The following is a 20,516-nucleotide window of genomic DNA, read 5'->3' as shown; positions in this document are numbered from 1 at the left end:
AAAAGCTAACGTTACCACCATTTACCCTCTTTTCTTGCTGTTAAAGACCTAGTTTTTAAAAGCCCTTTTTGTTTGTGTGTATTCATGATACATTTTGTCAGACTGACTGCCCCAAGTAGGACTGTAAGATAAACTGTCAGACAGTGTTGAAACAGGGTAGTCCTAGCAAAGTATCAGCCTGCTCTTACACATCCTTCCCACTTGAAATTTCATGTACTAGAACACGCAGTCATTAAACAATTTATTGGAAGATAATCCTGTTTTGAAACAGGGCTCTGCAGAACCACTCTTCTAATTGCACAGGCCCAATCTTCACTAAACCCATTAAAAGAATCTAGCTGCCTGTGGCCAAAACAAATCAAGTGTGTTTAGGCCCTTCCCACGTACAAGAGATAACTAACACTCCACTACCAGCTCAATAAATATCTCTTAACACGTAGGTCAACTCCTAGTGCCTGTATTTCTGAGGACATAAAACATTTCATCAACTACTCTCAGGGTAACTGTATGCATCAGAAAGAAGAAGCCATGAAGGACAGAAGTGCCCAGTTGCCAGGGAGGGAACATCTCTTAGAAAAGCATCCCAGTGGCATTTGAACGTCTTAGCCTCAAGTAATCCTACAGCATTTTCCAGTAAAAACTCAAGTCCTTTCACAAATCTGCTAGGTACCAAAACCCACGAGCACACAGTGCTGTTGTAAGATTAAAATCTACCACCACCACCCTGTTGTTTCTTTTTCTCAGGCTCCTCTTCCTCTCTCTTTTCTTCCCCCATCATATCTCCTTCAAAAATGTCAGCTGCTTCCTTTTCGAGATGGCCTGAGATACAGCTGATGTAATAGCTGCAAGACAGTGCTCTCAGTTTGTGCTTAGCTTTGAAGTCTGCTACTTCTATAGCAGGAGGACTCATACATCCAAAACCTTGTCTAATTTTGCCAGGGATACAAGGTGGGCTATTAAAAGATATTGCTTCCACCAACAAAATCTGTCTTGATTATGTCTTGAGGCTGTCATAACAACAGCATCATCACCATTCTTCTTCATGTGACAGTCAATCAGTAGACATTTCATTTTCCATCTTTCCATAAGTGATGTATAAAGCTAAAATAAGCCAAGCTGTTTTTCTGACTGATGGCTCAGAGAGAGAAGGTGAGAGCACTACAAATAGTACTCCAACCACCAGAGCCATAATTCAGAAGGAAAGTGTGTGTGTGGGCAGTGAAGAGGTAGAGGAATTTGAGGTTTCCAAAGACATATACAAACACCTCAATCAAAAAAAAATCTAACTCATACCCAAAGTGAGGTAAAACCAGAGAGAGATGTTCTTCCAATGGCATCTAAGTGCCAGAATAACTCATGAGCTAAATGAGCACTCTGTGGGAAACATTAGTGCACTTCCATCAGTGCACTTTTAAACCGGATGCTAGGAAGAAGTTCTCAGCAGTGAGGGTGGTGAGACACTGGCACAGGTTGCCCAGGGAGGCTGTGGAGCACAGAATCACATTGAAGATCACATTTGGTGATTCTGTGCTCCACAACCTCCCTGGAGATGCTCAGGACCAGGTTGGATGAGGCCTTAAGCAACCTGTTCTAGTGAGAGGTGTCCCTGCCTATGGCAAGGGGTTGAAACTGGGTGATCCTTGAGGTCACTTCCAACTTAAACCAATCTAAAACTCTATGATTCTGTGGTTTCTGTGTCAAGAGAGGATGCCTCTGCTGTGCAGATGCACTAGATTAGAAACCTATCCTGAATCTGGCTGATCCGGCTGAGCTTTGAGGTCTCCTCCAACCTAAACCATTCTATGGTTCTATGACTTCTTTGGGTTTCAGTGAGGTTGCACCACAGATGAAATTTGGAATCATGGAATTGTTTCAGCTGGAAAAGGTGTCTAAGGTCCAACCTTCAACCCAAGACTGCTGTGACCATCAAACCATGTCCCAAAGTTGCTATGTCCACATGTTTCTCGTTGTCCTTGTTCTTCTCAGTTTCTAGACACATCCCTTTAGCTGTCTGAATTTCAATTCATCTTCCTCAGCTCCAGTCTAACCCTGCTCTGCCTCAGCTTCAAACCATCCCCCCTTGGCCTGTCTCCAGCCACCCTCAGCAAAAGTCCCTCTTCCTTTTAAGGTTGAATTTGATGATCTCAAAGGTCTTTTCCAACCTGGTTAGTTCTGTGTGATTCTCTGTGTGATTATGACTATGCTGCATATTCTTAATGGAGCATAGAGGTTATCACAGAATCACAGAAAGATGCAGGTTGGAAAAGACCCTCAGGATTGTCAAGTCCAACCACTATTCCTCCTCTACATATCCTCAAGCACCATATCCAAACGACTTCTAAACACATCCAGGGTTGGTGACTCAACTGCCTGCCTGGGCAGCACATTCCAACCCCTGACCACTCTCGCTGTGAAAAAATGTTTCCTAATGCCCACATGGTTGACTACTATGCTTTCAGGTTTCTTTTTACTTCTTTCAAAGGCTAACACCTACCATTTCTTGAGAAGAAACAGAAGAGTCAGCTGTAAGAAGAGGAAGAGATCAGCTGCCAAACACATAGAGAGCAGAATACAAGCATAGAGTGAAAAAGGACATAAGCAAAATGAGGCTGCCAAGAGAGCAGCCTGTCAGAGTGTTTGAATAAGCATACACTGGGGGAAGGGAAGAGGGAGGAAATAAAAGACATGCAATTATTTTTAACAGATGTCCATAACAACAACAGCAAAAAGATGGATCCTGGAAACATAAAGTAGATAAAAAGGACCTGGTGAAGGAGGTGGAGGGGAGTGACACATGCCTTCATCAGCAAGAGAGAAGAGTGATTCCAGTGGCAGCATTCTAACCTCCACCCAAAGCCACACAGAAAAAAAAAACAAATGAAAGCTTTAGTAATTATGCATCATAAACTTATTGAAGAAAAAATATTTTTGTCCAATATTTTTACATAATTTCTGACATGAAATATTAAAATTGAATCTCAGACCTGATAACTGTTTCAGGCATTCAGATTAGTTTACCTTATTAGATGCCTGGTCTGCTACATGGAAAGCAAACACTATCACAACAAACTCCTTTCATTGACCACTGTCTGGCTTCTAATGAGTCACAGAGATGTGTTTTCCAACTGCCTACTTCCTTGAATAAGATGCCTATTTGAGAGATGTGTGGGGTGATCTTCACATATATTTTGAGACATTCATCCTGGATCCATCAGAGTTTTAGTCACACATTCATTCTTCAGCCTTCTTTAAAGGTCAGTTATAGCAGCCAGACATCTGAATCCCAGCACAAGCACATGTCTACACTGAGCATCACCTTCTATCCAGGTGCAGTTGTATGCCACAGGGAAGAGAGGAATAATTTCACAGTGTTGTTAGACAGAGGACTAGTAGAAAGAATCAGAGGTGCTCATTTCAGTGCTCTGCTCCACAAAGACATGGAATTCAAAATGAAAGTTTTGTGATGTGCATTATCTATTTGAGAGACTATTTTGTGCTCTTCCTCAGGGTATTTGAGACCATCAGTCCTGAGCTCCCCAATAACACCCGAGAAGCAGAGAGGGGGGATGTCTTCAGTAATCAGAGAGAACACAGAATGATCACAATATTTTCTGCAGTAGCCTTCCTCCACCAAATAATTCCCCTGCCCTGCAGGAGCTTCTTTCCTCTGTTTCAGATACAGTAACCCTCGTCTTTGATCCTGTTCCTTCTCACATACTGCTTTCAACTGCCAGGAGCTCAATTTCATTTCTTATCTTTCAAAATGTTTATACACCTTCTCACACTGATGCTTGATAGCTCTCTAGCATCCCATTCACTTTTTAGAAGTTTACAGTTCTTCTCTTAAAGAAAAGCGACTCTTAAAACCATACAGAATACCTCAGCCTCAATGTCACAACTTTAATTTCTCTTGTTTCACCCTCCCAGTTTTTTGCACCACTTAAAAGCAACTGCAATGCCTACCTCACACTCAAACCACACCCTGAGAGTCTCCAAAGCCTAAACTTTGTGGATTTTATATTTTTAAGTACTGATGTTAATACAAAATTATTAATGTTAACCACAGTCTCGCCTTATGAAGCCTCAGCAGTCTCTATGGCAACTGAGTCTGAGTTTTATTCCCCTGGGGCACAGGTAATCAAGAGAGGGCCTGCTGAAATCCAACTGGGTGCAAAGTTCTTCTTCCCCTGCTCATTAGTAAGTCTCATGCATCCCCACAGAGTACTGCGCTAACTACACCAAGTGGGTTAATGCAAAATGCTCTGCTTTGTCTCAAGAGACTCAACAATTGCTAACAAACCCCACCCCATTTCCTTTAAAAAATCTCTGCTATTCCTTGCTCTGAGGTCTCTTTCTCTACTGATATACCTGACATCACTGTCAGTTTTGGGTAACTTAATTGCTTCAAACAAGACTGGGCTTGCATGCTGCATCACATGAACATGCCTATCCTTAGGCCATTTATGCATCCCTCTTCAAACTACAGGATGCCACATGGAAGTGCAGGCAAAACCACAGTCTTCATGCAGTGTTCTCAGACACGACTAAGCAAGTCATGCATAAGAAGCTGGACATGAGCAGATAGTGTTTGCTTGCAGCCCACAAGGCAAATCACATCCTGAGCTTCATCAAAAGCTGTGTGGCCAGCAGATCCAGAGAGCTGATTCTGCCACTTTGCTCTGGTGAGAGCTCACATGGAGTACTGCATCCAGCTCTGGAGCCCTCAACACAGGAAGGATATGGACCTGATGGAAAGGGTCCTGATATGGGAAAAGGAATAGAGAACACAGAGGATAGGATCCAAGTTAAATCATTAACTATGTGAGCACTGATGTAAAGCATCATCAATCAGATAAACACAAAGGAGGTGGGGTAAGCTTGAGAGGGTCTTGAAACACTCTCATGGAGAAGAAGAATAGTGTATTCAAGGAGGAGAACTCCAGCCAAGAATGTGACCCACAACTGATGCCAGGTGGATGAAAGGTAGAGAGATCAGACGGAGGAAGACATCGGCCTTCCTCCCGAAGAGCCCAAAAGGCAACCTCCAGGGGGCAATGAGCGTGCATAAAGAGGTAGGACATTATGGAAGGGAGTTCCAGGAACTGATTGCAATAACTCCACCTATTCCCAGAACTAACTGTACTAACACTACCCCTGTACTGAATATGTATGATTTTGTAGCATAAATATTTGTCCTGAGCAAGGTGAAGGTGTGCAGGGGCTTTGGATGAGGATGTCCCTTTGTCACCCAGTGCTGATTAAACATATCTTTCCTGATAACACTCTGCATGTTGTGAGGCCTCATTTTCCATGAGTCAGTCCAGAGGAGGGCCACGAAAATGATCAGCAGCTTGAAGTGCTTCTGCTATGGGGGCAGGCTGAGAGAGATGAGGTTGTTCAGCCTGGAGAAGGGAAGGCTCCAGGAAGACCTAATAGCAGCATGCCAGTACCTGGAGGAGAGGCTGAGGGAGCTGGGGGTGTGCAGGCTGGAGAAGAGGAGGCTCAGGGGGGACCTCATTGCTGTCTACAACTACCTGAAGGGAGGTTGTAGCCAGGTGGGGCTGGGCCCTTCTCCCAGGCAACCAGCAACAGAAGAGGGAGACACAGTCTCAAGTTGTGCCAGGGGAGGTCTAGGCTGGATGTTAGGAGGAAGTTGTTGGCAGAGAGAGTGATTGGCATTGGAATGGGCTGCCCAGGGAGGTGGTGGAGTCACCATCCCTGTGGAGGTGTTGAATAAAAGCCTGGATGAAGCACTTAGTGCCATGGTGTAGTTGACTGGATAGGGCTGGATGATAAGTTGGACTGGATGAGCTTGGAGGTCACTTCCAACTTGGTTGATTCTATGATTCTGTACTAGAAGGCTGGAGAGAGACTGTTTATAAAGGCCTGTGGTGATAGGACAAGGGACAATGACTCCAAACTAGAGAAGAGCAGATTTAGATTGGATGGTAGGAACAGGTTCTTTACTATGAGTGTGGTGGAAGAGTGGGACAGGTTGCCCAGGGAGCTGGTTGGGGTCCCATTCCTGGAGATATCCAAGGTGAGGTTTCACAAGGCCCTAGGCAACCTGGTCTAGTTGAGGATGTCCCTGCTGACTGCAAGGGGGATTGGACTAGATAACCTTCAGAGGTCCCTTCTAGTCCAGACCATTCTATGATTCTATGGAATAAAGGGCTCAGAGTAAAAGAAAAGTCCTTCAGGTGCCTCTGAAACCTAAATCTCCTCCTTTTTTTAATACTGAATAACTTCTGTGCTGTACATTTCTGAAACTTCCAGAGAAATTCAAGCAATCTCTTGAAACATCTTAGGCTTCCCCAAGCTCTACAAAGAGTTAAAGATTGAACACAAAATCTATATTGCCATGGAAAAGCATGAAAAGAGCTCTGAAGGGCACATTCCTGCTTTAAAGTGCTATGGACTTGTTCCATACCCTAGATAGCACTTATTGGTGTCTCCAGGTAGCCTATGTTGGACAATATTGCCACAGGCTCCAGGAGGACCTCTCTTGGCCTAAGGAATTTAGCATCAAATCAGACAAGCAGAAGCCATGATTTTAATTCACCACCTGCAGGAATGCAGAAGAGACAGAGCCATTTACTGGAGGTTTGAAAAACAAGCAAGCAAACAGAAAATTACATGTAGCCAACTCCTTGCTCAGTCTGTGGGCAGAAGATAGGACCTCCAGAAAACTTGAAAGAGCTTTTTCATAAGAATTCCTGCTGGATTTTCTGGTCATGCTACTCATTTTCTGCTCATGCTACTCATTTTCTGCTCATGTAATCCTATTAATGAATTATTTGGGTAGCAGCTTTTCCTCTCAAGAATGAAGTGTCAGATAAGTTCATTTGTAATCTGAAATATATCCAAGCAGCAAGCAAGCTTGAAAAATGCTGCATTAAAATCCAAAAACTCTTGCATTCAGAATTACTCCTGGAATTCTGCAATCATACCAGATTATTACAGTAATGGAAAGCTTGATTGCAGCTGTATGATGTCAGTTTCCAGCAGAACTATTTTGGTAAATCTTGTATTCATAGAGTCATAGAATCTTAGAATCAAGCAGGTTGGAAGAGACCTCCAAGATCATCCAGGCCAACCTAACACCCAGCCCTAGCCAGTCAACCAGACCATGGCACTAAGTGCCTCATGCAGGCTTTTATTCAACGCCTCTAGGGATGGCAACTCCACCACCTCCCTGGGCAGCCCATTCCAATGCCAATCACCCTCTCTGGCAAGAACTTCCTCCTAACATCCAGCCTAGACCTACCCTGGCTTAACTTGAGACTGTGTGCCCTTGTTCTGTTGCTGGCTGCCTGGCAGAAGAGACCAACCCCACCTGGCTACAGCCTCCCTTCAGGTAGTTGTAGACAGCAGTGAAGTCTGCCCTGAGCTTCTTCTTCTCCAGGCTGCACACCCCCAGTTCTCTCAGCCTCTCCTCATCGGGATTGTGTTCCAGGCCCCTCACCAGCTTTGTTGCCCTTCTCTGGACACATTCCAGCACCTCAACATCTCTCTTGAATTGGGTAGCCCAGAACTGGACAGAGTTCAAATTCAGACAATTTTTCACCGAGATTTCATTAGAGGTGCTCTCAAAAAGAAGAAAAAGCAGCAATCAAAATACCACTGTGTTTGCTGTTGTAGTATTTCAAAGTTATGTTCTTAGTGCTGAGCATCCACAGCTCTTGGAATTTAATAAAAACAAAAACCAAAATGAAAATCTTAACAGTTCTGCCAACATAATGAACCTTTCTCTGTGGAACGTACACTTGTATGATGGTTCATACTAAAATGTGACACACAATCTAGTTCAGGCCAGGCAACATGACAAAGTTTAGCTCTGCTCTATTAGCTAAAATCTGTTTATGTAGCTCTTTCTTAACTGACATGCATTAAAGCAATTGATGTAAAGAGACTTCCTCCTTGCTCATTGATCTCCACGTCTGCAATAAAGACTGCAGGGCTGCTTTCTTTTAGGTAACTTAGTCACAATAAAGAATTCCTTCTACTTTACCAAAAAACAGATGAAGGTTTTTAGTTTGGGGTTTTGTTTTGGGGTTTCAGGGGAGGGGGATTTTTTGCAAGTAGCATCTGTTCAAACAATCAGGCCATAACATAGCATCTGACAACAGTAACATTAAAGCAGATCTGCAGTGGAAACTCACTGCAAACAGTGTGCTGACAGACACCAGGGAACCGAAGGACTTATTACTGCAATAAAGACTACATGAAACACAGCCAAAGATGTATGGTCTGTAGTTAAGACCTCTATTGCAATAAAGATGCTTCACTGTGTCCTGAGAAATAGGGTAGTGAAAAACGTTTTCTCTGCTTAAATCTTTCTATTGGCTTTGCAACAAGTGTATTTTACTTTTTTGCTGATGAAAATAAGTGAGTTTTTAATCTAGTATAGGAAGTGTTAAAATGCTATATTGAGAGCACTGCTTTTATTGTTCACTTGAGCAGCTACATATTACTCTACTTCTTTCGGGGTTAAAGACCACTATACTTAGAAGGTGGATGAATGGTACTTGTGGATCAGTCAGTTGAAAACCCCTGTGATCACAGGACTATGAGAGTTTCCAGTTATTTCAGTCACATTAATAACAGCTCAGCTAATTAGCAATTTTAAAAGGATCAACCCACTAACAAATTAAAAGAAGTATCTGTACACAAAGAGAGATTGTTCAGTTTGGCTCCAGTCTTGATAGTAATAAATAAAAGCATCTATTGTGTGAAAGCAGGGGAATGTCTCATCTGCAGTGATAGGGATTGGTTTTGGAATGACACAGTCGCAGTTTCTATTTTCTCGGTGGTTTGTGGGGTATGTTTTGGTTTCTGCTTATTGAGAGTGAAATTTAAGGTCAGAGGCTAAATGATGTCAAAATGCCTCCCAATCATTTGATGTGACAAGGCAGCTGAGCTGTTCAGGATGTGACCCAAACACTGCAAATAGGTGGTGTTGAAGGGAATACTGTTGGTGGCCATACTGTTTGTCTGCAGCTCATTTTGGCAGGGGGGTTGGATTCAATGATCCCTGAAGGTCTCTTTCAACCTCTAAATTTCTGTGATTTTGTGATTTTTCAAAAGCAAAGTAGCCAGCAAGAACATCTCTGAAAATATTGCTACATCACTCTCAAATTGGAAATGTTGTTATTCTGCCACAAAGGCGCTGCCATAGAAAAAGTGATTCTAGAAGTGTTGGCTGGATGCCCTTTTGCCCCAAGCACTGTAATGTCTTTCATGGATGCTATGAAGCATTTCACTTTGCCTTGGATTAGGACACTGGCAGTACAGAGCATGTGATCCAAGCCTCAGCAAAGCATTCTTTCTCTTTGGGATACAGCTATGGAGTGCTTTTTCCTAGGAGATTAGATGAATCTAGCCTGGGCATCTGCAATACTTTTTCCTCTCACATAATGGAAAGCTTTTAATTAGAAATGCAACACAAGCTTGTAACAGGAGCTCTTTTGGTTTCCTCAAAGCAAACCAAATAAATTTAACCAAATGAAAGACTCCCAAGACCTTAAGCCAGTTCCCTAAACACACAGCAGAGAACACACATAACTCAGGTCCCAAGATCCTAAACCAGTTCCCTAAACATGCAGCTGAGAATCCACTTAACTCAGGTCCCAAGATCCTAAACCAGTTCCCTAAACACTCAGCTGAGAATCCACATAACTCAGGTCCCAAGATCCTAAACCAGTTCCCTAAACACGCAGCTGAGAATCCACATAACTCAGGTCCCAAGATCCTAAACCAGTTCCCTAAACACGCAGCTGAGAATCCACATAATTCAGGTCCCAAGACCCTAAACCAGTTCCCTAAACACGCAGCTGAGAATCCACATAGCTCAGATCCCAGGATCCTAAACCAGTTCCCTAAACACGCAGCTGAGAATCCACATAACTCAGGTCCCAAGATCCTAAAACAGTTCCCTAAACATGCAGCTGAGAATCCACATAGCTCAGATCCCAGGATCCTAAACCAGTTCCCTAAACACGCAGCTGAGAATCCACATAACTCAGGTCCCAAGATCCTAAACCAGTTCCCTAAACATGCAGCTGAGAATCCACATAGCTCAGATCCCAGGATCCTAAACCAGTTCCCTAAACACGCAGCTGAGAATCCACTTAACTCAGGTCCCAAGATCCTAAACCAGTTCCCTAAACATGCAGCTGAGAATCCACATAGCTCAGATCCCAGGATCCTAAACCAGTTCCCTAAACACGCAGCTGAGAATCCACATAACTCAGGTCCCAAGACCCTAAACCAGTTCCCTAAACATGCAGCTGAGAATGCACATAACTCAGGACAAAAAAAGAGCCACATGCTCCAAAATGAGATTGGCATTGTGTGTTCAAAAATCATTCTGAAGACAGCCATGTAAGCTCCTTGCTGTCATAATGCTGCCCTTGTGCCACGACTGACAGCTTGGCAAAATAACTTCAGAATTGCTACTCTGAACATATCAGGGACAGTAAATGCACAGTGCTCTGACTTCAGGGGACTGGTATCAGGCACCATGGAAATACTAAGTGGCCAAAGCCACAGAGCCTTATTCTGTAAGTGATAACATGGAAAATTATGACGTCAGTAGCTTTTGGAAGTGAATGCCAGAACAAGGTGCATAGACTACAGCTCAGCAATTTCCAAGAGGAATATGATGGAAATACATTGCTTTTAAAATCTGTGGTGATCTTCATAGAAAAACCTCTGTCATTATCTGCGAGAACCTGTGGGCAGACCTCTCTGCTCTTGTTCCACAATGAGCATGATAACCCATTGCTGCCATCAGTAGCACCACAGTGGAAAAGACAAAAATTTGGCTGGTGGATCTCCACAGACTGTTTTTAAACTTAGCAGGAAGAATCATAGAATGGGTTGGGTTGCAAGGAACCTCCAAAGGTCATCTAGTTCAACTTCCATGCAGTCAGCAGGGACATCTTCCACTAGATAAGGCTGCCCAGAGCCCTGTCACACCTGACCTTGAATACCTCCAGGGATGGGGCCTCAACTACATCCTTGGGCAACCTGTTCCAGTGTTCTGCCACCTTCATGGTAAAGAACTTGTTCTTAATATCCAATATAAATCTACTCTCCTCTAATTTCAAACTACCCAACTCTTATCCTACCAAAACAGTCCCTCTGGAGAAGCTATTAGGCTTCCCCAGAACTTTCTCTTCTCCAAGCTGCACAATCCCATCTCTCTCAGACTGCCCTCATAGGTGAGGTGCTCCAGCCCTTGGACGATTTTCATGGCCCTTCTTTGGACCCACTCCACCAGATCCATGTCCTTCTTGTGTTGCAAGCACCAGAGCTGGGTGCCATACTCCAGATGAGGTCTTAGAGTGCGGTAGGGTTTGACTGCAACCAAAATTATGTGCACAGTTATGTTCTACTAAGATGATGAATTTCCTAATGTGATCAAGTTTTGTCCTTCTCAGTTGTATTTCTAAATAGCATGTTACATAAATCACAGTGAATAAAAGCAAATAAAGGAAAGGAATTAGCAAGAACAAGAGGAAGGAAGGAATCCTGCAGGAAAAGCAAGAGTCAGATGGAAGTGGTCTGAACACAAATGTGCATATGCTGTTGGTCTGAGGGAAGTATGGCCAGAGAAAGAGATTAAAGAAACAAACAAACAAAAGTTTTAAAGCAGAGAGGAAGAGGAGGAGGAAGAGGAGGAGGAGGAGGAACATATATCTGGCAACTAAAATTAAAAGAGTGACATAAGTGTCTTGCAGGATTTAAACTAAAGTCAGGAACAGCTGAAGCTGAGTGGAAACTGATATTTTTTTTTTTTACAAAGAACAAAGCTTAAGACTGAAAATAATTTAGTCCATATTAAATAAAGCAGATTTTGGGAAATAAGCATCTGAGTCCCATATAGGCAGATAACAACCATACAACCAGGCAACTAAATGCAACTGCAACAACAACAAAAAAAAACCAAACACCAACAAAACAATGCAACTATGAAACTCAAAAGCATTACCTTTTCCCTTCTCATGTCTCTGACTGGTTTTACACCAGCTTTTAAATGTAGAATTTACAAGCATGGTCGGGTCCTGGACTGAAACTGACTACAAGTGCAAATAAGCAAGCTCTACACCATTTACATCACAACTTGCTGAAAAACCTTTGCTCATTTGCCAGTGCTGTTGCTCCCCAGGAGAGCTTCACAAGGCAGCACTGGATTGGAAAGATGATGCTTCTCACTAAACTGGTTGATACAGCTGTAGCAAGCAAAGACTGGCTCCAATCTTATTGATGCTGACCACACCTAACCCGGTCCTGCAGGCAGCAGCAGCTAGAAATCATTCCTGGTTCCAGTCCCAGGTGAGTTACAGAAGCTGCAGAGAATGTCCCACCTTCCTTCCTCTGCCTGGTCAGTGCAAAAAGAGCAGTCCTAAATTCTGTCTAAAGGACTCTGGAATTTGAGAAAATTTGACACAATCTCTCCACTTGTGTCCGAGTGTGTGAAAGCAAACTGGAAATGCATATAACATGTAGATGTGCACAGATGAGGTTACCAGAGCTGACGACAACAACATGTATTTCTGCCACTCTGCAGGGTGGGTGCACCAGGGGAGTGTGTCCAGATCCTGCATTCCCAAGTCGCTCTGGTTTGATGTGTGCTGCGACCCTAAATGCTTCCAATTGTTTGCTGTAATATGCAAAGGGCAGTTGGCCGGCACGGAGAACAGTTAAGCCTTTATTGTTCCCAGGCTTAACATTTTCGGTAAGGTTGAACAAAGCTATTATCAGTGAGACTTTCATCTGTTGTTTCAGTAATATAGCATGGGGCTTTTTAAGCAAATGCAGAGACCTATGCGTATTAGTGAACCTGAGCCCAAAACAAAGTCGCAGCAGAAACACTAAGCCACTTAAGAACGTGCAAAAGTAAGAGCCTTGTCTGCCTCTGTGCCAACTGCTCGCAGGAACTTGTCCCAGTAGATTTTCATGCAGTCCCACTGAGGAGCTAGACGACTCTATTTGCATCGTGCCCTTCATCCAAAAATACACTTTGAAGATGTAAATCAGTACATCTGGTAACTAGCAAACTACATTTGACTACTGAGGTAAATACAGCCTGGGGGATATAATAACATCTGCTTTTATCTGGTACTCACTGCTCCTTATTCACTGAAAATATAGTGAAAAACATCCCTCTGTGTTGTAGCATTGCCCATGACTACAACCCACACTAACATATAACAGTGCTAGGTGCTGTACTAAGAAAGAAAACACAGCTTTTCCCTCATGGTCTGTAAAAGCCAGCACTTGAGTGACAAAACAAAGGACAGATTCAGGATCATAGAGTGGTTTGGGTTTGAAGGGACCTTAAAGATCATCTGCTTCCAACTCTCTCCCCGCCATGATCATCCTGTAAGCACTAGGAGAATATAGAATGCATTTGTAAAGTGTTATTATTAAATATCCATTAGATTTTATCCCCCTACCTTCCTCATCAAGCTAATTGCTATTGTTTTCCTTCAGTCACAGCTGCTAAGATGAAGTAAGTCTTACTGTTCAGTACAGGTAACACTTCATGGTTCCCTTCAATTGTTTTGATTTCCTTAACCAATTTCTCCACCACTCATGTAGACTTCATGCAAAAAAATCAACCCGTGCAGGGTGAGATTTCTTATCTCTCTTTCACTTCTTCCAAAGTTGTTTGCACTTCCACAGTTGCAGACTCCCTAAGGCCACAAAAACTACACCATTGAAATCACAGCTTCCAGTCACAAAGTATGAGTAGGAGGTAGCCAAATGGTTAACTTTTCTTTGCAGCCTAATGAAAAAAATTAAAGCCTTTCAGTGGCACCACTGCTAGTTTTGTTGAAATGGAATGTTCTTCAAGGAGTCAATGTCCTTATTTAATACTGACCTTAACACTTCTGCAAAGCAGCTCTTCCCAGACTTTTTCTTTGGAACTTAGCATGGCTATTTCAGATTGTCTGTGCTGTGGCTGGTCTCCTGTTTCAGAACTGTGCACTTAGCAAGTATTTCCTACTATCCTGGCTTTCCTTTGTCTTCTGGATTCTCCAGTTCAGCTGCATTTGCCACTCCTCACCTTTGATACTGAATGTCCTTTGGCAAATAACATATGATAAGAGCACTGGGTCAGGTCATTTGCTTGGTTTTAACAGGTTATGTGATGCTGCTTTGGCATGTAAAGGCTTTAATGCAAATTTTATAAACAAAAAGAGGGGCCTGGAGCACAAATCCTATGAGGAGAGGTTGAGGGAGCTGGGCCTGTTTAGCCTGGAGAAGAGGAGGCTCAGGGGTGATCTTATTACTGTCTACAACTACCTGAAAGGGCATTGTAGCCAGGTGGGGGGTGGCCTCTTCTCCCAGGTAACCAGCAATAGAACAAGGGGGGACAGTCTCAAGTTGTGCCAGGGTAGGTATAGGCTGGATATTAGGAAGAAGTTCTTCACAGAGAGAGTGATTTCCCATTGGAATGGGCTGCCCAGGGAGGTGGTGGAGGCACCGTCCCTGGGGGTCTTCAAGAAAAGCCTGGATGAGGCACTTAGTGCCATGGTCTAGTTGATTGGATAGGGCTGGGTGCTAGGTTGGACTGGATGATCTTAGAGGTCTCTTCCAACCTGGTTGATTCTATGATTCTATGATTCTATAACACATCAGATGTACTTAAAAAAAATATGTAGGATTCCTCTTTTAGAAATCATAATGGAAAATTTTGCTATGTGAATATAAGGAGGGAACTCAACAATAATTGAATCCCATTGTTGCTTTAGATTACTGCTCCTAAGGAGCAAAACTGCCGCACTTACTCTCAAACTGTGTCCTTGAAGCTGCAATATATTTTGCACTTTCTCTAAGGTGAGGCAAAGAGGAACAGTGCACTGGAATCCATTAAATACATCACATCTCATGCAAACTGCCCACGTATTTACAGCAAGGAGAAAGGAATAATCATGCATTCAGACAAATGATCCTTTAGCCTATGGACACAGAACAGAGATTAAAAAAGAAAAGATAAACTGTACCTCACTGGATTGTGGAATAAACCATTTATCTTCAGATATACTAAGTACTCATTTATTTATGTGTCTCTAGCAACGTGTTTTTCTCAAATTGGTCCTTAAAAATGCCCATCTACTGCACTACATACTTCAGCAAAACAAACAAGCTATGAGTACAGTTATTACTGGCAAACGCTTCCAAAAATTCTGCCAAGTCACCACCCAAGTCAAATCCCATTCTATCCTCAAACACATGCAAGCTACAGACCATTCCTGTGGCCTGAAAAACAAGACAGGACAGCAAACAAAAGACTGAGTTACAAAAGAGTGAGGAGCGTTATGATTAGGCAGGCTTACGAGAGGCTTGACCATATATTTGGTAGAGAACAGAAAATCCTGTTGTTGTTTCTAAAGCTTTCTGCAAGACTTGTTAATTGGCTGGTCTCCTTTTGGACTGGATTATGTCATTTTCTTTCAGGACATCTATGTGTAGTCAGAGCACACACACATGCACACAGACAACATGAACTCCCTTTTGGTTCCCTCTCCTGTAACTTACAGCCTCTGCTTTCCACCCACTTAATCCATTACAGGCTGGTCACACCTCTCTTTTCACTATTTAAATTCCAAGATCCTTGCAGCCTTATCCATTTTACTAACATGAAGCAGTTGACAGATGTGACAATTAAAACAGTGTGACTGAAAATAATAAGGCACATCCAAGTAAAACTGCAAAGTGTGGCCAAAGTGGTGTCGATGCGGAGGTGCAGCCATGACCAAACTGTCAGTGAGTACTCTGCTCTGAAAATTTAGAAATCTAACATATAGAGGGACAAACTCTTCTGCATGGTTCTTCTTTTGGTTTCCTTTGTTGCCTAACAGAAGGAAAGGCAGGTGTGAAATAAGGACGTGGGTGCTGGGTACTGTGAAAAGTGACTTCCCTTAATTTTCAGCAATTGCATCCCCCATTCTGCGACAAACCTGCAAGTCACTGGCAGCAGAGAGAGAAAAAAGCCCAACCACCCTACACTTGCCACTTTTAATTACTATTAGTCAGCTTTAAGAAATAACAGTGTCAGAATAAAAGCAGAATAACATTTCGATCATCTTACAGCAGAAAAAAAATCAAAAAAGCACTGATGGTCTCAGCTACACTGAAGGGAGATTGACAGCCGTGTACTTTTCACACAATATTATGATCATCTAGTTTTGACTTGGTTTTTGGTTGGTTTTGTGGTTTTTTTTTCCATTCTCACCTGCTGAACTTGGGTTACAGCACATTAAAAGGCCTAAGCAAAAGCAAGGTTGGAGAACAGCAGTGCCCACCCAAATGCACAAGCAATTGTTGCTCTCCTAAGAATGTCATCAGGAATCAAATGCTACAAATAGCTGTGACGGATAATAGGAAAAGCAAGGGGTGGGGATAAAAAATCCACCTGTGATTCCAAGACCCTACATGTAATTACATTCAATGAATGAAAGCTTTTATTTTCCTTTTTAATTCAATACCTTTAAGAGCTGTTCCTGAATGCTTCCTCTTTCACAGTTTGATACCTTTGTTTTGATGTTTCTCTCCCACTTGAACAACAAAAGTGGGACTCAAAGAAATGCGTGAAGCAGCAAAAGCAATAGGATGCTTATGACAGCTGGATTTTGAATAGATTAAAGGAGGGAGGAATGCAGAAGCCACAGGGGGGAAAGTAGATTGGAGCACAATAGACTACAACCTATTGTAACTGAAGACTTTCAACTGTTTCAACCTCTGGGATTTGGTCCTCCTTTTGAAAACTATTGTTATCACTCTTTATATTGTTCTTCAAATCCTTCCTACATTCATATATAGAAACATAGAATCGTAGAATCAACCAGGTTGGAAGAGACCTCCAAGATCAGCCAGTCCAACCTAGCACCCAGCCCTGTCCAATCAACTAGACCATGGCACTAAGTGCCTCATCCAGGCTTTTCTTCAACACCTCCAGGGATGGTGACTCTGCAGATCAGTGTTAACAACATTAACCCAGCCCAGCACTTGGCTTGGTTCAGTGAGGGAAGTTTACAACACTGAGGGTCAAGTCTACTGAATATTTATCTAGTTCTTACAGAACAGACATTCCAAAGTAAAAGACACTCTGCAGAAATACAGAGATGGAGAATAACTATCAGATGAGGAGTATATGCTCTCTGCAGCACCTATTTGAAAAACACTCCTGCACATTTATCAGAGGGATGATACCGTAGGAGGTCTGCTGCACCACGCTTCTGGAGCCTAGAAGCACAGCAGCATGGTTCCAATCTTAGTCATCTTATCAACACGTGTAAAGATTGCCTGATAGCAAACTAATTCAAAGCAATTCACTGGCCTAGGTTTCAAGGGACAGGAATCCACAACCACTTTTGCTCTGCTCTGTTGTTTTATAATCTGCTCGTGCACTGCAGCATTTTGTATTTCTGATCAGCTACAGTGTGGTTTTGAATAATTCATGTCCCTGTACAGAATGTTTTGTCACTGTTATTTCCCCTTAACATAATATGAAAATAACTTAGAATTGGAAGGGCAGATGTTCACTTGCCCAGGCAAGCTCTGGCATGGCTCTGATTTTTTTTTCTTGCAGACTGTGCCTTGTGCTTATTGCCAACGGTGCCTAGAGTTACAGCTAGATCTAGGAAGGGTTCTGAGCTGTCTGACTGTCTACCAGAAAGAGTGTGCACCTATCAGTGGAATTATCCATATATTGGACATTTTCTCTTAATTCCATTGTGCTAGTCTGAGTCTAGCTGGGATATTTTGGTGAGAAGAATTAGGCTGGGAAAAGGAAACAATGGTGACGTCTACTTCACTCATAGGTTTGCTGAGAAGTATAAGAACAAGAACGTAAACATAGATAACAGAGTTACTCTCTGTCTCTGGGGCTGCATGAACTTCTCTCTCTCTAACCTAACTTGCTGCCTGACTAATCCATCTGCTTCTTAACCCTCCTGGCCAACCCTCCAAACTCACCTTGAGCATAAGGCAAAGTCTGGGGTAAGGTGGAGGGGTGGGGAGAAGGTGGAAGGGTGGTTGGGAGCCCCTCCTGGGAACTCTGGTTTCTGGGAGAGGTGTTGTGTTTCTGTATTACCTTTTTAACTTGTCTATTTCTGTATATATTGTAAATATCTGCTCATATATTGTGCTAAGTTGTAAATGTAAAGCTTCATTCAATTTCCAGATCAACTGAGCCTAGTCTGGGTGATTTTTCTTAAGCATGAGAGGGGGTGGTGGGTAACACCCAAACCATCACATCTATGCCTAGTTCTATGTTAGAACTCTTAAATTAAAACTTATATATACATAAAAATAACTTGCAGGAAAAACAGAGAGGACAAACAAAGGTGACACTTGTAAGAAGTAAGGTAGATTATTATGAACTTATGTTTTATTATCTTTTAGGTTTAGAACATGCAGTCAGTCCTGGTCAAATACACAAACCAGAGAATGCAACATTATGCAACAAACTGCCAGCTTCTTTTCACACAGCGAGTTAAAAATGATTTTCAGATGTTTTCCAAGTATATTCTTTCATAAATGTTTGCTGTTTAAGGAGGCAGAGAGAGCTAACAGATCCTACAAAGGTCACACTAGAGAACTGCAGAAGTGTAAAAGGAAACACAACTTCCAGACTAACTGCATTTTCAAACATACTATTTGCATATTTTATCTACAATGTATTTATTATTATCATTAGAAACCAGGCAACAATTTGGCTCACAAAAGGAAAATCCTCTAAATAAAACTTCATGTCATTAAAGGCTGTAGCTGATTAAACATATCCACTGTCAAAGACACAGCATAGCAGTCTTCACATCCCTGGACAATTACCTTAAGTCATATTACTTTACCATGGAAGACTTGGCACACTAACAGCAGGCCAGTACACAAACCCAAAGTTAAATACAAACTTCTGCTGCTGCTGCAGTTGCCTCAAGGATTAAGTGATACAAAGGGGGAAAGTTTGCTAAGGGAAGCTTCTTAGTAGGGTTCCTCTTCATCCTGTTCCTTATCTCTTTGCTGCTCTTGAGGACTGCACTCCTGCATGTTGTGACTGCTGCACTTTGGCTGGCCTGAGTATAACTCTATAATGACGCTGGGACGAATTTGACTATTTTGTTCAATCTCTTTTTATTTCACTTTGTGTGTCTTCCTGATTTGCCTTCTCTTCTGGGGTGAAGAATGTCATAAGGCGATAGAGTTTAGCCCCAGAATTGGGCTAAATGGAAACAACTTCCTATTAACCTTTAAATGCTGAAAGGCGATAAAGAATATCCAGCTTTCTGTGGCAATTCTGTGGGTAATGTGACAGTCTGGAGTGGACCTGTACCTCCCCATTTGCCCCAGCACAGCCACAACCAGCTTCCACCATCTATTTAGAAAAGCAGTGGCTTTGAGAGGAATGTGATAGCTGCCATTTGTTTAAGCACAAAAAAGGAGAATAATAAAGTTATGCCATCTGTAACTGGAAAACTTTCACTTTTCTTCACAATGAAGTGCATTTATCCTTCCTTCTCTCCAGGTATTTGTAACCAGAATGGATCTTATATTGTAACAGATCTTTACATGTGTCTACACTAGCAGGCTTTCATGCCAGTATTTGCATCCTTAAATGCCTCAGGAAACCAATGTCCTGACGTTCCCTGTCAGTCAAACAATTCCAAGAAGGTTTGGCATCACTCCTAATTCTCCTACAGTCAGGTAGCACAAAGCCCCAGTCACCTTGCCACCCTCTCTACCTTGCAAAAGACAATTAACTTGTTTCCACTAACACAGAGAATATCATTAACCACTCACATGGAGGGGTGGATCTGTACCCTAACTGTCTGGAAGACTGACACCAACAGCATGACTTCACTTGGTTAATCCCTTTGCTGTGCACCATTTTCCAGAGACGGTTTATGCCTCTACCCATCTCTTGCATCATGATCTTTCAGGCTTTCTCCAATCTGATTTTAACCACCTGCTGAAGCAGTTCAGTGCAGTGCTAAGAAATGCCAGTTCCTTACATGTGCTAATGATGTTATCACTGCAATGCAGTTTACAGCTGGCTGGGATTTTTGACCTTTCATTGAAAGTATTCTTCTGCTATCATCTGCAGACTTTTTTTCAGATACTCAGGCAAATAAAGCCACTCCTGTCAATCCTTCTATGCTACTAAGATAATTCTTTCACAGAATGACAGAATTGCCTAGATTGGCAACGAACTGTGACAACATCCAATCATTAGTCTAACACTGACAAATCCTTGGCTAAATCATGTCTCTAAGGGCTACATCTTCATGACTCCTAAACACCTCCAGAGATGAGGACTCCACCACCTTCCTAGGCAAGCCATTCCATGCCTGATAACCCTTTCTGTGAAGAAATTCTTCCTAAAATCCAACCTAAACTTCTCTTGGCGCAATTCTAGGCCACCCTCTCTTGTTCTAAATTCTTGTTCTAAGCCTCTGATGCAGAAGTTGTGCACCTTTATTGTGTACAAACATGCAATGGAA

This window comes from Pogoniulus pusillus, chromosome 14, assembly GCF_015220805.1.
Source record: "Pogoniulus pusillus isolate bPogPus1 chromosome 14, bPogPus1.pri, whole genome shotgun sequence".
NCBI lineage: Eukaryota > Metazoa > Chordata > Aves > Piciformes > Lybiidae > Pogoniulus > Pogoniulus pusillus.
The sequence above is the reverse complement of the archived record's forward strand: the minus strand, read 5'-3'. Positions refer to the sequence as shown.